At 37.1% G+C, this 17,994-nt stretch overlaps 1 long non-coding RNA gene across 1 annotated transcript; it reads right to left on the bottom strand.

Moving 5' to 3' along the window:
- Nucleotides 1–1,897: 1,897 nt before the first annotated feature.
- LOC128312812 (uncharacterized) lies at nt 1,898–10,673 on the bottom strand. The gene is made up of 3 exons (XR_008292579.1): nt 10,612–10,673; nt 5,357–5,481; nt 1,898–3,081 (listed from the first exon to the last, which is right to left on the bottom strand). It is a non-coding gene; the product is annotated as an uncharacterized LOC128312812 (long non-coding RNA).
- Nucleotides 10,674–17,994: the final 7,321 nt, after the last annotated feature.

Genomic DNA, 17,994 nt, shown 5'->3' with positions numbered 1-17,994 from the left:
CTTCTCCACTAGCCATACACCCCCATGCTGGGTGGCATAGCACACATTCACAGGGGGATGTGACCTGTGGCCTTGTATTTTCATGATGACCCTGTGTGAGCCAGTGCAAAGGGGGTTTGAACATCACTAGAAGCCATTTCTCCTTGAACGGCTAGCAATAACCATGTAGGAGTGACTGCAAGCCACCAATTTGAATCCATTCTACTTAAATTACATGGATCCCTGCCTCAACTTTTCCTTAACACGATCCCCAAAATACCTGAATCTACTTCAATGCCACTGGGGAAGTGTAAACGCAAGAGACAGCAGTCTTACCCGATTGCAAGTAAAATAGCCTACTTTTGCCAATTTTACTAAAATGTATGATCGTTGGGGCGCCTGGGTGGCGCAGTCAGTTAAGCGTCCGACTTCAGCCAGGTTACGATCTCTCGGTCCGTGAGTTCGAGCCCCGCGTCGGGCTCTGGGCTGATGGCTTAGAGCCTGGAGCCTGTTTCCGATTCTGTGTCTCCCTCTCTCTCTGCCCCTCCCCCGTTCATGCTCTGTCTCTCTCTGTCCCCCCCAAAAATAAATGAACGTTGAAAAAAAAAATTAAAAAAAAATGGATGATCGTGAACACACTGTTAGACTCCTTCCCATCGACTTAGGACCCATTTATTTAGGGACCTTGAAGCTTAAGTTTGTTCAGACTTACAGAAAATCTATGGGGAGAAAAGAGAGGAAAAGGTCAGAATCTGATCAGATATAGAACCCCAAGGGTTTCCAGTGGTGGAGTTTACAGAGCTGAGGCTGAGAAGTTAACCAGCGTGGACTCAACAAGATAATAGCCATGTCTGCAGCCCATCGGTAGCATACCCTGCAATACCAAGTACCATAGGCCTTCTATTTGTAGGGATTTCACCAGCATTAGACATTTGTAACTGGCACGCATTCCAGCTTGTCCCTTTTCTTCTGTATCTGTCCGCTCTGCAAGTGTGTGAAGAGAGAGATAAGAAGGAGCATGAAGTTACCAAGAAAGTGAAAGGTAGCTTCTGAAAATGACCTCCATGGCAATAAAAAGGTCAGAAGAAAGGCAAGCAGTGGCGAGAACTACCTGGGTCTGGATTTCTGCATTGGCTGCCTGTGGGACCTTGGCCAGGTTATCAATGGCTTGTCATAATAGTCATAATAGTACCTCCCTCAGAGGGTTGTCATAAGGATTAAATGAGCTGATATATGTAAAGCATATAGACAAATGCCTGGCATACAGTGACCACTCAATAAAAGTTCGCTGTTATTATTTGGAAAGTAGAAGGCATTTTAAGATGCGATTTCCAAAGCAGCAGCAGAGAGTTTTGGATTTACTTCCACTCTCCTCTTTTAATACTAAAATTAGCATCCTTCCAAGTCCGGTTCCTGGGTAACTGCTTTTGCTGTTCTAGGCCATCTGTGATCTTCAGTAGAACCAAGTTGGCCGTATGCAATCCCTGGCTAGACCGCATCCCAACTCCTAGTGATCTGTTGTCTGTTTATTTGCAGGATCGGTCACAATTTGGTCTTTTTCGGATAAATTGTCTACATTAGCTCTTAAAACGCTGCTGTCGTCTACTGGGGCGCCAGCATTTGGATGGGTGTTATAACACCACATTTTCTCTTCATTACAAGTCCTAAAAATAGGGTGCGACCGAGTAAAGTTTTCAGCCTTCACAGCAAGATCTGGTTTGTCAGGAAATGGCGTGGGAGTAGTTCTCATATGCACTGAAGGTGCAAAGTGCAAAACAAAAATAACTCAACAAGAGTTTAACAGCCCTTCTTTATGTACGTTATTTACAAAAGGCCGCAATCTGGAGTTGCAGGCAGAGCCTTAGGGAGCTCAGGAGACCCTTCTGGAAGACACAAAATGCCAATATAGATTACACAAAAGGGAACACGGGATGAAGCAAGACAAGGTTTAATCTGTTATTTCTGGCCCCTTCATCAGCATGCACCCCTCCTCTAGCTTCAACAGGACTTCGAGTTTTGTCAAACTTGGAAGGACTCTTCAACACCATAATGCATAAAAACATATGGAGAAACTTCTAAACCATCACTGCTTTCATTTTTATGTGTAAAATTTCCCCATCCTCTCTAGTGGGTGACTCCTTTTCTTTGAGCTGTCTGATTTTCTTATATGAAACAAGACGTGTTGCATTAGTGAATCTTAATTGCCTTTTCACTTTCTGTGGCTTCATAATGTTTAGTAGCAAATATTTTGCAAACATTGAGACACTTCAGGATTATTATTCCTACCCTTCACCAGAAATTCTAAATATTGTCAGAAGGCAAGACAAAAACAGTTGTCTTCATTAGTATCGCTACAATAAAGAAAAAAAAGCCATGATATTCGGTGCATTCTTCAGTCCGGTCTAATAAACGTCACATTCACGATTACACTAAAACATTGCAGAGGCACATAAGCTAATCACGTTGCTGCATTTTTTAAAAATTAAAAGTATTACTTTGTTGCCTAGTTTGTTGTTAGCCTTTCGTTTACCAACTTAGGTGAAAATCCTTACACATCTCAATGCATTGGGGATGACTTCTCTATTTTCATGCCAATGAAATATTGTCACAAACACCTTGTTCAGGCAAAAGAAGATTTAGAATAGCTTTGCTTTATCACAGCTTGCAGTGTACTTTGGGAGTTAATAGACTCATACAAATGAAATACCCGAAGAGATTTCCCCCTTTGCATTTTTTGAGTTACTTTCCCATCAAAAGTTTTTCAGTTTTACAGTACAGAAAACTCTCTTTTACTTAAAAATCAGAGAGAGAAAAACCACACTATTTTATGCGAGGAGCAAAGAAGATGATGGATTAAAGCAGATGTAGAATGTTTGCAGTTATATAAGACTATTAGGGACCCTGCTTGTTCTGGTTTTTGCAATTTGTCCATGTCCTACTTTATATAACTCAATCCATTGTGAGCCAAACATGAAATAAGCGAATACAGTATTCCATATTTCACTTTGTCAGCAAATTAAAAAAAAAAAAAACTGTAGAACAAACACAATCGTCATCATGGTTCTTGAATAGAGAACGAAGCATTTTTCAAATCCCAGGGACCTGTAAGAAACAGAAGGTTAAGGAGATTTTTTTTAAACAATGAGCAGATGTGTTTGGTACTGTTGATGGACAAGCTTATCCATTTACTTCAATTAATAACAAGAGTGAGCACATCAATACATAAGCTTGTCCTGATGCTTTGATTTTTTTCCAGTTTGACAGGTAATAGTGGGGCTGGGAAAATGTCACAACAATTTAGTCCTGCCTCACTGGCTTTAACTGGTTTGATGACAATGGGAATGCATCTTGCTAAGATTCCTTATAATTCATAATAATGCTACATTCATTGACTCTTAGGGAGGTTTTGGAATCTGTGACAATTAATGGTTTAAGATCAAATGCTTTCATGGGTTATTCATTTGGGCACTAAGTAAAACCAAGTTAAAATATTTATGAACAGTATGAAAATGTGGAAACTTTCTTTAGGAACCTGTCTTTTCATATTGAGTCATAAATGAAACCAACTATATTTGACAAAAAAAAAAAAAGGCCATTTCTTCATACGGCCGAGCTACTAACCCCTTCCAGTATTCTAAAACATCTTTTCTACAATCTAACATATTTTGTCAGAGAAACTCTGGTGATTTTATTTTAAAAACCCACGATCTCACAAATTTGAGCATATGAGAGCAAATTAGCCCTCTAGCAAACTTGACAATGGATATCAAAATGTGATAATATCAGTAAATCGCTTCAGTGCTCACTGACCCACTAAATAAATGCTGTCCTTTTAACAGTGGAGCTTGAATGATTAATACCTGCACAGGAGGGGAGGGGAAAATTGGCAATTTCTGTTTTAGAGAAAAAATAAGACACCACTTATACTCTTCAGTGGCAATGGCATTAGTATAGGTAGCAACCTCACATGCTCGTGGATAAATCACAGCTTCTTCAGGGCAAGAACAGCATTACACTCATCTCTGTGCCTCCGCGGTGTCTAACACAGCACTTCTCACCCGTAAGGAACTCAACAAATGTTTTCTAGCGAGCAACATTCTTCTACACCATTCCCTATAGCACAGTGAACGAAGCTTCTCAAAAACAGATGCATAAAACTTAAGGTTTCCAGGATGCTTGAAGGACTGTCTTGTGTCGCTCTCCCCAAAACACATCTTCTCATCCTGCTGCACTCCCCACTTTCTCTTGTGTGCTATCACCTCTGGGAGGCCCTCCCTGACCCCTTGAGCACCGCAAAGATGAATGGCAGGACAAAATAGAGTAAAATCGAGCGCTTACCCGCATCCGTAGTAACTCTAGAATTCGACCTTATTTGGAGATAGAGTCTTTACCAAGGTAATCGAGTTAATACGAAGTCACTGGGATGGGCCCTAGTCCAACATGACTGCCATCTTTGTAAAAAGGGAAAATGTGGACACAGGCAAGTATAGAGGGAAGATAAAGTGAAGACCCAGAGACAAGAGGGGTATCTCTCATCCAAAGAGAGAAGCCTGGAGCAGATTCTTCTCTCACAGCCCTCAGAAGAAACCCACCCCATCAACACCTTGATCTGAGACTTCTAGTTCCCTAGACCTTGACACAATAAATTGCTGTTGTTTAAACTACCCAGTCTGTGGTACTTTGTCATAGCAGTCCCTGAAAACTAATAGAAGTATCTAATTCTTTTGCCCATTATTAAGAAAACCTAGGCAGAAAGTAGTGTGCAATGGCCTCATGGCATTGTTGGGGAAGTAGATGATATAAGGACTCATATATGACCTCTACAGAATATCATAAAATAGAAAAGCTTGCATGATTCCCTCCTATAGAAAAACATTATCTTCATGCTATTACTATCCTGCACTAACTCAGTGTTCAAATGCTTTGTGTAATATGAAAATGGATCTTCAAGTAGGATGGGAAATTACATTTGCTATAATCAATCAGCCTGCTCTGAAAAATAGATTATTAAAAATGCCTTCATTTGATTACCTGGGTGAAAATATAAATGGAAAATAACAATTCTAAATGCAGTGTAAGTATTGATAATGTGATGACTACAGGAACTGTATTCATTCCTAACATTAATAAATTTTTAAGTTTTATTAATGCCTACAATAATACGGGTTTTTATATTAACCATAATTTATGTAGGCTTATCAACACAATGACTTCAGGGCAAACTAAAGGGGCTGCTATTTTCTGAAATGAAAATAGAGACAAAGAAACAAAGAGAGGCGTGTTTACTGAGATAGCATACGAGGTGGGGTGGGGAAAACAAGGTACCGGAGAAAGCTTGTTTTAAAATTATTCATTTAAAGAAATTGAGATCATATACTTGAGAAGGCAAGATCTGTCTTTGATCAGGTATACACTTTTGTTTTTTCAAGGTTTTCACTGGATTCCAGCCTCAGCGAGTTATTTTATTTTATTTTTTCTTTCAGATAAAACCCCGCTCCCATTCTGTGGAAAAAAACACAAGAATAAGAAAATATAGAGTGCTGTATCAGGGACACAATGGAATTCTTGGCTTTAAAATAGCTCGTACAAACCTACAATAATACACCAAAAGAATCACTACTATCCAGATCGTATTTCACTAAAAGAAAACTCCCTGAAACGTGAGCTTGGGTTTACATTACCAAGTAAGGGCCAAATATGCCAATATGTGCTTTTCGAACATTCATGACAGCTGTTTTGTTACTGCCAGATAAGGCATCACTCAGCAAACATAAAATAGAAAAATTGAAGATCACTAAGAAAGATCTCTGTGAGAAATTATAACAACCAGAGATTCAAATACAAAAATATTTAAAGCATTCATTTGATAAAAAAAAAATACAACAATAAAACATATTCTCTAGTGTTCTGCCTCCAGAAAAACACATTCTTACTAATTCAGCTAGTAATTCATGACCATTAAATTATTTTAGGATCTCTTTGGTCATATGTTGTGTTTACTTGCAAATGTCAATATACTACATAACCTCTTATTTTCTTCTGAAATGGATCCAAATTCTTATTTTCACTTCTTCACAAAATTATACTTTTCTTTAAAGATAGGACTACTTCAAACCATTTCTGTATATTTCAGCAGTCAATCTACATCTATTTCGAATACATAAATAGAGAATGATTCCTATTTCTCATAATTTCATTCTAAACAAGAGATAAAGCAACGCAAAAAATAAAGAAATAATTTGGAGAGAATAGGCAATCTGCTGTCATTTAAAATTTTTAAACTTTCCCACATCTGTCCCAAGTGAGCTTTCTTGAGCAAGTCTTTATGTCAGTAAGAAAGATAATACCATGCTACAATGATAATAGGTTAAACTCACAGTAGTTGTCATTAAATAGATAGTGACTTAGAAAACATCTCCCCAAGCTGCCATCAATGTTTATTTTCTCCACTTCCTTTTGTCACACCTATCCCCCATAACACCTCGGCATTGGATCCATCCAAACATTGTCACTATTCACTCTTGTACCTGGACTGACAGAGATACACCACGGTGCCATGTTGACAGAGGTCTCCGACTTCAGCTTCCGTGGTACTAGGAAATCTTTTTACAAGTCCTTTATTGGCCAGCTTTCCTCTGATCCTATGGTTTTTCAAGCTTATACTTCTCTTCACAAAGCTATCCTTTCCTTAATCCCTCGCTTTCAGAAGATGATCTTCCTTCTCAAAGAATCTACCACCTCCCCGCAAAAAAACCCTCTTAGAAATGGTAACTGACTCAGCAAGGTTGTAGGATCTAAGAACAATACACAAAAATCAAATGCATTTCTGCACCCTGACAATGAGCATGTGCAAACCGAAATTTCAAATCGATACCATTCCAAAGAAAATGATATAGATATAAACCTAACAAAAAATGTATAGGATCTTTATGTTGAAAATTACGAACTACAGATGCAAAAACAAAAACAAACAAAACAAAACGAAAACCTGAATTAATGGACGGATATACTATGGTCAGGATTAGAAGGTTCAGTAGTAAAGATGTTAATTTTCTCCCCAAATTTACCTGTGGGTTTAATTCAATTTTCTTCAAAATCTCAGTAAGGTTTTTGGTAGACATGGAAAAGTTTATTTTAAAATTGATATGGAGGGGCGCCTGGGTGGCACAGTCGGTTAAGCATCCGACTTCAGCCAGGTCACGATCTCGCGGTCCGTGAGTTCGAGCCCCGCGTCAGGCTCCGGGCTGATGGCTCGGAGCCTGGAGCCTGTTTCCGATTCTGTGTCTCCCTCTCTCTCTGCCCCTCCCCCGTTCATGCTCTGTCTCTCTCTGTCCCAAAAATAAATAAAAACGTTGAAAAAAAATTAAAAAAAAAATTGATATGGAAAGGTATAAGCCCTAGAACAAATAAAATAATCTTGGAAGCAAAGTGGAGAGATCATTCTAGCCAATATTAAGACTCAGTGTATAGCAACAATAGAACAATTTAATATTGACTTAGAAATAGACACATAGACCAATGATACCAGATAGAGAACCCAGAAATAGACTTACTCAAATACCTCCAACTGATTTTTGATAGAAGTATGCAAACATTAGAGTGGGGGAAAAATAGACTTTTCAACAAAGGATGCTAGAGCAATTAGATATAGGCAAAAACAAAATAAAACAAAACAAAACAAAAAAGTGAACATTAACATACACCTCACAACGTTTACAAAAATTAACTCTAAAGGCATCAAGGATTTAAATGTAAAATGCAAAACCATAAAATAGTTTTTAAAAATAGAAAATCTTTGTAATCTAGTCTAAGCAAAGAGTTCTTAGACTCATACCAAAAGCATGATTCATAAAACGATATTTCACAAGTTCAATTTCATCAAAATTTAAAACTTTTGTTTTTAAAAATAGGATAAAACAAAAAACAAAAACAAAAAAAACAATAAGGCACAGAATGGAACAAACTAATTGCAAACCATAAACCATATATACCACAAAGAGCTAGTATCTAGAACATACAAGCAACTTTCAAAGCTCAATAGTAAAAATAGTAACAATAATACAGTTACAAAATGGGCAAAAGTCATGAACAGACATTTACGAAAGAGGACATTCAGGTGTCAAATAAACACACAAATTGCTTCACTTCATTTACCGTTAAAGAAATGCAAATTAAGACCACAATATATCATTATACACATATCCGAATGGTTAAAATAAGGAATAACAACAACACCAAATGCTGGCAAGGATGCTGAGAAACTGGATCACTCATCTATTACCAGTGGAAATATAAAATGGTACAGCCACTCTGGAAAACGTTTACTGGTTTCTTGTAAAACTAAACATGCAACTATCTTGTGATCCAGCAATTTCACTCTGGGGCATTTATCCCAGAAAACATGAAAAGTTAAATTCACATAAACACCTCCACATAAATGTTTCTGGCATCTTAATTTGTAACGGCCAAATACTGGAAAACTCTCAGATGTCCTTCAATGGATGAATGGCTATACAAACTGTGGTACAGTCGGATCAAGGAATACTAATCAGCAATGGAAACCAATGAATTATTTTCTTATTTACATACCTAACAACTTCGATGCATCTCCAGAGAGTTACCCTGAGTGAAGAAAAGCCCATCTCCAAAGATACCAAACTGTAGGATACTATTGATATTACATTTTTGAAATAACAAAATTATAAGAAATGGATAACAGACTAGTAATTGCCAGGGGTGGGAGTGTGGACATTGGGTGTGTCTATTAAAGGCAATATGAGCCATCCTTGTGACAGAATTTTTATATCTTCACTATGTCAGAATCCCGGTTGTAGTAGTTACAGTACCTACTACACTACTACAATAGGTCTGCGATAGGTTTCCACAAGAGGAAGTGGGTTAAGAGTACACAGGGTATCTCCGGTTTATTTCTTGCAATTGCACGTAAGTGTACAATTTTCTCAAATAAAAAGTTTAAACATTAATGGTTGTAAAATAAATCTCTGTTGATCTCCTATTTCTTTCCAGATGCTGTACTGAGTGTATACTTATTGTTAATACTCCCACAATGCCCATTCATCCCTTGACCCACAGTTCTCAAGCAGTTAGCCCCACTAACTCAATGAAACTACTCTCACTAATATTACTATCAACCGCCATATTGCCTAAATCAAACACTCTCATCAGAACTTATACTCCTGGGCCCTTTACTACATTAATAACCATTTCAGAAGAGAACTCCTTTACCTTTTGATTTCTAGGATATTATATATCCCTTTTTTAAATATACTCCTCTTGAAATCTTAGTGTTCCATCCTCCCTGCCCTAATTCTCATTGCTTCTACATGATTTGTGAATGACCACACCTACACGCATGACTTTCACCGCTATTTCCAGATCAAAGGATCTCGAAGTTCTATCTTTTCCATAAAACTCTGTAGAGCTGCCTAACAAACATTTCTACTTTGTAGCCCCTCTATATCTCAATTACAACATGTTTCACCGAATCTTAATCCTCTTTTGATATTTCCAACAGATCCATTTCTCTCCTAATCCAGTTATCCTTGACTCGGAATCCCAGGCTCTGTAAACTACCACCCTTCATTCATGTCCACCTACAAGCAGTCCCCACTTTTCATGTATTCTAACTCCCTGGTACCTCTGGAATCCATTCTTTCATTTACCACTGCTGCCGCCTTTGTTCTAGCTCTTAGAGTTTATTGCCTGGATCACTCAATAGCCTCTGAAATAACTTCCCTGGAACAAATCTGGTTTTCTCAAATATTTCCTCCAAGCTGCAACCAATGATCTTACAAAAACACAAAGTTGATCACAGCATACCATTCCCTTAGACATTTCAATAATTTCCTATTGTTTCAAGATAAATTTCATGCCCCTTAGTTCACATTCTCCCTCAATCTCCTGGTATACATCACCCCGGACTGACTTGTGAGATGCCTGACTGCTGCATTCTCCTACTGTTAAGTTTACAGGGTTGACTTCCTAACAGTGGATTCCCTGTACCAGCCTTGAGCTTAAGCCTGATACTAGGCACACAGAACCTTGCACTGTCTCCTTGTCCAGCTTAGACTGTTGTGTTTAAAAAGGTTAAGACATGAGAGATTTACTCCTACGCCTTAGGAAACAGCTTTCCATTGGCTCCCCTGCTGCCCCAGTAGTGCATGGCTCCCACTTGAGCACCCTCAAATCACATCTTTAACATCATCGGCCCTGGAATTACTCATCTATAAATGGAGGAGGTTGGTCCATACAATTCCTAAGAAGCTTTTTGTTTCAATATAGTGTAGTTATATGAAACGGTGGTAGGAAGTATATGTATAATGACTCAGGTAGCATGTTTCCATTCCATAACTGAATTGTTATTTCCTCTATGTCTGACTGGCATCATTCACGTATATATGCACATACACATATGCACCTACATGTATGTATATATATGTGTGTGTATATGTGTGTGTGTGTGTGTATATGTATATATAATCTATTTGAATCTATTTGAAAAGCTAAATATCATTTGTGATTCTTTTATGAATAGTATCAGCTAAATATAGCACTTCACATGTCCTTCCATGAAAATTAACTGCATTTGGGAGAACTAAGGAAGAATTTTACCTTGCAGAAGTCCGTGGGTATTTTTCTTAAAGCTTCCTTCTTTTTGTTTCAGATCTCATTCATGTAAATTGAAAAAGAAACATGCTATTTTTGCAAAATTTATTTTCTGTTTACACTAATTATATCTGAATTGATGCTTTATCTTACCTATTAAAACACAAGTAGAAAAAATTGCCGATTGTCTAAAAAATAACAATTGTTGTATTTTCCTATGAATTTTGTGATAGGAGTAAAAGTGAAAAAAAACCACTTTTTCCAAAGAAAATATTGATAGCTATTTAAAATTATATAATTACAAAAATCAATCTGAAGTAAATGTGAGTATATAAAAAGGAAAATATTTCTATTTTTTATTATAGAGGAATTCATCATATTTTGATATCTTCATTAAAACTTATGAAATGAAACCTAGCTGTTAAATAAGGTTATTATTTCTAAGAATATCACTTACTTTGAATAAAAAAAATGCTGTGCTGTACATTGGGTAAGTTATTGTGTACCGAAAATTGAGAAGTACATTAGAGTTAAAGGAATATTCTAGCTCTAATTGTTATATAATTTTAATAACAGTGTGGCAGATTATACTGTAAGTGGAAAAGCAGAAGAAAATGAAATAAAAACATTCCTTTTTTTTATATTTTGCTATAGTTTCACCCAAGGTAATGCCATAGCACAAATATATATTAAGGCCATGGCAGAATGAAAAAAGGCTGAGAATATAAGGCGATAAAAACCCACTTAATTTCACAGGGCTTAACCTTTTCCAAATTAAATCAGATTCATTCACTTTAGGAGACTTCTTAATGCTAAGTAATAGTTTTTAAAATGGAAGAGGCAAAGAAATTTAACATTTAGTCATGCATTTAATTTCCCGCTCGTGACATAATTTCTATTATCTGCAAGGAAGGTAAGAGGTACACAGTCCCACCCACCCACCCACCCCACCACACACACACACACACACACACACACACACACACAGACAAGAAAGAAGATAGAAATAAAAACACTGAGAGATATGTTCGTGTAGCAAAAGACTGACTTATAAGACATAAACCTAAGACTTAGTGAGAAACAATGAGAAGATGCTTACTACTGGAGCCCCGCTGAGGTTGCTATATGGTTCTGGATAGTCAAAAAATTATTAATGGGTAATCAATGCTGCTCACCCAGGCTTCTTTTTCTCTTTTTCTGGCTGTCTCTAGAACTTAGCCTTGCACTTTACGAAGACCACCACTGAGATTCATTAAATACTTGGTCTCTGACCGAATATCGGTTGAACAAATGTCAACTGACTACATGTTCCCTGTAGTTTGCCTTGACTGCCAAGATTATAAAAGCTCTAAAGTATATTTAACTTCATTTTTATCATTATTAAAAGTGACCTTTTAGACATTTTGCTCTATTGATATCTGAACTTCAGCTGAGAATCTTTTTGAAGAGGGTGTTTTGGTTTAGCGAACAATGGCCAAGTGAGGGGTATAAGTGAAAACCATAGTTACTGCATGGAGAAGTAGATCCACATTTCCTTTGTCCTCCCCCCCCCCAATCTTCCAGGCTGTAGTTGTTGAAGATTTAACAGGAACAAGAAGAGTTAAGCATATACCTGTTACCAAATTGGGGATGGGCACAAGGCCAAATATCAATAAATCATCTATGCTTTTAAAATGATAATAAAATAAAATTTCTTTCCTTTGGAGACATTTAAGACTAAGATTCTCACTGGTTTGAAATAAGTCAGGTTTGAAGGCAAAGATATAGATTAATTAAGTATAATTCCACACTAATTAAAGTGTATTCAGGGGCAAGAATTGAACTGCATTAAGGACACACACACACACACATACACATACACACACACACACAATAGCATTAGATCCCACCCTTGGATCCCCAAAAATAATTGGCATAAAACAGCCTGCAATTTTGCACCTCGTGAGTACATTCTCCAAAAGTCTTAGCTTTTAAAAATGTTTCAAGCATATGCTAACTTTCTAGCTTTGAAGACTAATGAAGAGATCTTGGAGGAGTTCCTTTTCAACTGCAAATTGCAACCCACTAGGTATAAAACCGTTTTAGAGGGTACTAACTAGCAGTTTTATTGTTATATAAGTTAAAATATTATTTCCTTTACAAAAATCACAAAATAACCAAACCAATAGCTACAGTAATCAACACAACACATGGGAATAAGAAATAACCATTGAAACAGAGCTACTAAAAATTTCATAGCAGTCTTCTTGGGATATTATGCAAATAAATTTGTAGAACCCAGAAGGAATAGATAATTTTGTAGGAAAAGTAAGTTTTACTAAAAGTCATCTCAGTAAAGACAGAATAATGAAATGGACCAATGTTCACAGAAGAATAACAACAATTATCAAAGAAATGGCCAAACACCCTTCCCTAATGAAAAAAAAAAAAACAAAAACAAAACTAGCCTAGGTGGTTTTACCACTTTTATTAATTGTAGAATTCCAGGGAAATGTTAATAATCTCTCACAGAACAGGTAACCCAATAATATTTACATTGTTCCAGATGATAGGAAAAAGAAGGGACGCTTTAACATTTTTATATGAAGCAAGATAACATTAATGTTAAAACCCGATAAATATATCATAAAAGGGATAACCATACACCAAAGTTACTCATTAATATTTATGTTAAAAATTCTATGCAAAATAGGAACAAAGAGTAGATTGAAAAATAATTCCTTAAGATTTATTCCAAGAGTGCAAAGATGGTTTAACATTAGAAAATCAATTACCAAATTCCCCATATAAAGGGTCTAAGTTTTCTTAGAGAAATGGCTGATCCCAGGGCTGGGGCAGAAAAAATGCAAAGTGAAATAGAATAGGAAGTAGTCAAAGATTAATGGAGAGTGTCAAAAGACATTCAGGAGATGGCTTGCTAGAACTCCCACTGGCCAAATTTGGAACAATACAAGCACAAAATAATGATAGCGATGAGATTGGAACATATTGAATAAAAATGAATCCATGAGTTCATAGTGCTATTCATAGGATGTGTATATGAGTGGTGAGACAGAGGATAAATCTTTTCTATACTGAAGAAGGTCAGATAATAAATGCAGAAGGAATGATAGGATTAAAGGAACACCAGTTTGCAGCATGCAGTATAAATGGTTTAGGAAAGGGTTATTGACAAACGCTAAGACCACAGGGTGAAAGATGGTTGGAAACAGGATATTCACACTATCTCCATGTAACCCTCCATAGATTACTTATTACTAAAGGAAAAATGTATCATTAACATGGAAAGATCCGGCACATATTATCTCAAACAAGTGATCAATTTTAACCTAAGCAACAATGGAAGAAATGCACACGTTAACAATGGGAAGTACACATTTTTGCCTGTGAGTATTTGGGGCGTGGTGTTTGGATCCAAGCAGCCCAAGGTAGATGATGAACAATAGAAAGGACAAACTTTCAAATAACTTTCCTGCAAGGATTGCATCCAGCTTCTCTCCAAAGAAAAAACTGTTTGCTTGTTTGTTTTAAGTTTGTTTATTTACTTTAATTTTATTGATTGATTGATTTTGAGAGAGAGAGAGAGAGAGCACAAGTAGGGGAGAGGCACAGAGAGGGAGAGAAAATCCCAAGCAGGCTCCACAATGTCAGCATTGTGCACAATGAGGCCCTCGAACTCATGAATTGTGAGATCATGACTTGAGCTGAAACCAAGAGTTGGTTGCTTAACTGACTGAGCCACCCAGGTGCCTTGATTTTTTTTTTTTTTTTGAGACAGAGAGAAAGAGAGAGCACGCCTGTGTGCACACACACACACAAGTGGGGGAGGGGCAGAGGGAGAGAGAGAAAAAATCTCAAGCAGAGCATGGAACCCAACGTGGCTCTCCATCCCACCACCCTGGAATCATAACCTGCGCCTAAATCAAGAGGTGGACGCTCAAGTGACTGAACCATCCGGGAACCCCAGGAAAAAGAGTTTAAAATGAAAGGCACAACTTAAGAATTAGAAACTTGGGTGGAATGTGAGTAACTTAGAACTCAGGAATACGACACTTGAGCATTCTTGGTGAAGAGACTGATGTTTGCCCACCCAAGAGCTGATGTCATTGCACTCATGTGGCATTCACATTTCCACTCCTCTCCATCACCTGTCCAACCTTTTCTTTTCTTTTTTTTTTAATGTTTATTTATCTTTGAGAGAAAGAGAGACAGGGAGAGAACATAAGCAGGGGAGGGGCAGAGAAAGAGAAGGAGACACAGAATCTGAAGCAGGTTCCAGGCTCTGAGCTGTCAGCACAGAGCCAGATGTGGGACTTGAACCCTTGAGCCAACAAACTGTGAGATCATGACCTGAGCCCAAGTCAGACGCTTAACCCCCCGAGCCACTCAGGTACTCAGGTACCCCTGTCCAACCTTTACAAAAAAGGAGAGGTCTTCTGGGTTTTCCTACTGCCAGACTATGGGAGGAGTCCTCTGCCAACCTGGACTAATTTTAGGGAAAGCCTCTGTTCTAATGTTCAAATGAGAAAACATACATAAAGGGGCTAGGATACCATTTGTCACATGGAAGAGGATGAAAACCGATTTCTCGCCTCTAATGAGTGTCGATATTTCTTCTTGCCAATATTTTGTCTCATTTTTAAAGAATTATCCGGCTTCTTTCTAGAATTGTTTCAGGATGAGCTAAGTAAATAAAAATGCCTCTTCTAGGGACAAGTCAGCTGTTTCAGAAAGAGAAATTTCTTTTCTTATTAACGTGTTGGTGGAATTATCCTACTCCTCACTGTGAAGATAAATCCACCTCTCTTGTTCCTTTTTTTCCCCCTGCTATAGAAATAGCTTTAAAAGAGAGAAAAAGAAGGAAGCAAAAATAGAAAGAACCTTACATATCTGCTAGAATCCTCTCTAGCAGAGAGGTGGCTTTGCTGAGCTGGATTATAATTACCAATTGTCTTTTTCTTGTACTTCCATAGTATTCGGTGTACAACCTTATTATAGCATTTATTAATTCGTTGCTTTGTAATTACTTGTTTACATGCTGGCCTTCACTCTGGCCTCTAAGCTCTTTGAGGGCAGGGAGCATGCCTTATTTATGGTTGATGCGAGCATCCAGTGTGATGGCCAGCCTGGGGTAGGCACTCATTAACTGTCCATAGAAGACACAGAAACTCGCTATTCCTTTCTCTCTCTTCCTCCTGGGCTTCTGCCTCTCCTCTTTCTCTGCCTCAGGTCTACTTATGTCTTCACTGTCCTGTGAAATCACCGTTGTTAAAGATAAGTCTATCTTTTCCATGAATTTTTTTTGGCTTTCCAATATTTTATGATTCTATAGAAGAAATGGTTCATAATATGTCTGCTTTATATTTGCCAAGTAACGTCGTCTTTAAAAATTTACTACTCATAGGGGCACCTGGGTGGCTCAGTCAGTTAAGTGTCTGACTCTTAATTTCAGCTCAGGTCATGATCTCGTGGTTCGTGAGTTCAAGCCCCACATCTGCCTCTGGGCTGTCAGTGTGGAGCCTGCTTAGAATTCTCTCTCTGCCCCTCCCCTGCTCGTGCTCTCTCTCTCTCTCTCTCTCACTCAAAATAAATAAATATTTTAAATAATTTTTTTTTAATTTTAAAAATAAAAATTTATTACTACCCACAAAGGGTCACAGACATTAATGACTCATGTTTTAAGAGCACCTGGGTGGCTCAGTCAGTTAAGTGTCCAACTTTGGCTCGGGTCATGATCTCACGGTTCACGGATTCGAGCCCTGTGTTGGGCTCTGTGCTGACAGCTCAGAACCTGGAGCCTGCCTCAGATTTGGTGTCTCTCTCTTTCTCTACCCCTCCCCCGCTCATGCTCTGTGTCTCGCTTTCAAAAATAAATTTAAAAAACATGAATTTTTTTTAAGTGACTCATTATTTGTCAGGAGATACAAAAGAATCATGTCCTTCTAGGTCTATGATATATAGTAAGTTACACATGGCACATTACAAGGCTTTTATAAGCTGAGTCACTGAAATTTGATTATTAACATTAAAGAAATACTAATACTTTATCATTTCCAAATGTTTATTTAATATTTGAATACTTCTTTTCATTATGTTGGAAAGCTATGTATATATTTCCAAAGTATCAGATATGCCTGGCCCTTTAAATAAACCCTTTGGATCTCTCATAGAGGGATAAGTTTGAAAGTGAAAATTTGCCAGGACAGAGATAGAATGTAAAACTTTTTTTTTTTTTTTGGTGAAGATTAAGATCAAAATACATTAGTTGAATTGGTATTTCTGTCCCATTTATTCCCATACAAAATTATGCAGACTTGATTTTCTCTCTTTAGGAGAAGTTAGAAAATGCTAAATTTAAGTCAATTTTCTCTTGAATCTTTTTCAAGTTATTTTTATAAATCATTGATTTTTATTTTTCTTTCAGAGCTAAGACACAGAGAACACATAGACACCCAGCAATCCTTACAAAGGTTTCTAAAACATTTTGTTTTCTAAAACATTTATAGTTACTTTAACAAAAAGAGACATTTGGAAGATTACAATTCTTGTGAAATGCCCACTTTTTCTCTGCTGTATCTTAAAATCTCTATCATTTTTATAGATCAAAAGACTGGCATTCAGGAAGTTTTAAGATGTTCAGAACAGCATAAACAACAAAGTGAAGTCCATTTCTATGAAGCAAATTGTTTTAATTGCTGAATGAGAGGTTTTAATGACAACGTCTATAAAATTTTTATATACCTGAGATGCATTCCTAAAGGCATCACTCAATTGCTTGTGAGGTTTCAACGCTCGGTTCTTTCCTATTTCTGCAAATGGGACAACATCGTTCTGTGTATAATGTAATCACTGATCTCGATTCATACTGATTTAGCAACTGGATTAACCCTTTTAGGTTTGTCCAGTTAAGTATTTCTAACAACGGAGAAATAGGGTGAACCTGAAAGTACTCTTGCAATATGCATGCAGAAAATAGAATGTGTTAGACTATTGCAGCCTCAGATTGTTCACATATTAACTTCAGGAAGAACTTAGAGAATGAAAAAAAAGATATCTCACAAAAAAAATCAATAAAGTTGATGTATTACTTTACCTTTTCCATGTGTTTAAAAAAATTTTCCCTATATATTTAGCCATCTTCGAGGAAAATTTCTATATTTATATATACTGGTATGAAATTACTTACCCTTTATAACATACATAGTAAACCATAGTAATTTGGCCATATGTCAGCAGAGAGGTAATTATTATTACTTAGCCAATTCACTCTAAAAATAAGGTGTTCAAATTTTTAAAACAAGAGACTTCCAGTTGGCAAAAATACATTATCAAAAGCTTCCTTCAATATCTTTGGCCACAGGGACTCTGCTATGTGTCATATAAAAGAGG

The sequence above is a fragment of the Acinonyx jubatus genome, chromosome F2, assembly GCF_027475565.1.
Source record: "Acinonyx jubatus isolate Ajub_Pintada_27869175 chromosome F2, VMU_Ajub_asm_v1.0, whole genome shotgun sequence".
NCBI lineage: Eukaryota > Metazoa > Chordata > Mammalia > Carnivora > Felidae > Acinonyx > Acinonyx jubatus.
Note: the sequence above shows the minus strand (reverse complement) of the source record. Positions and strands in the feature narration are given on the sequence as shown.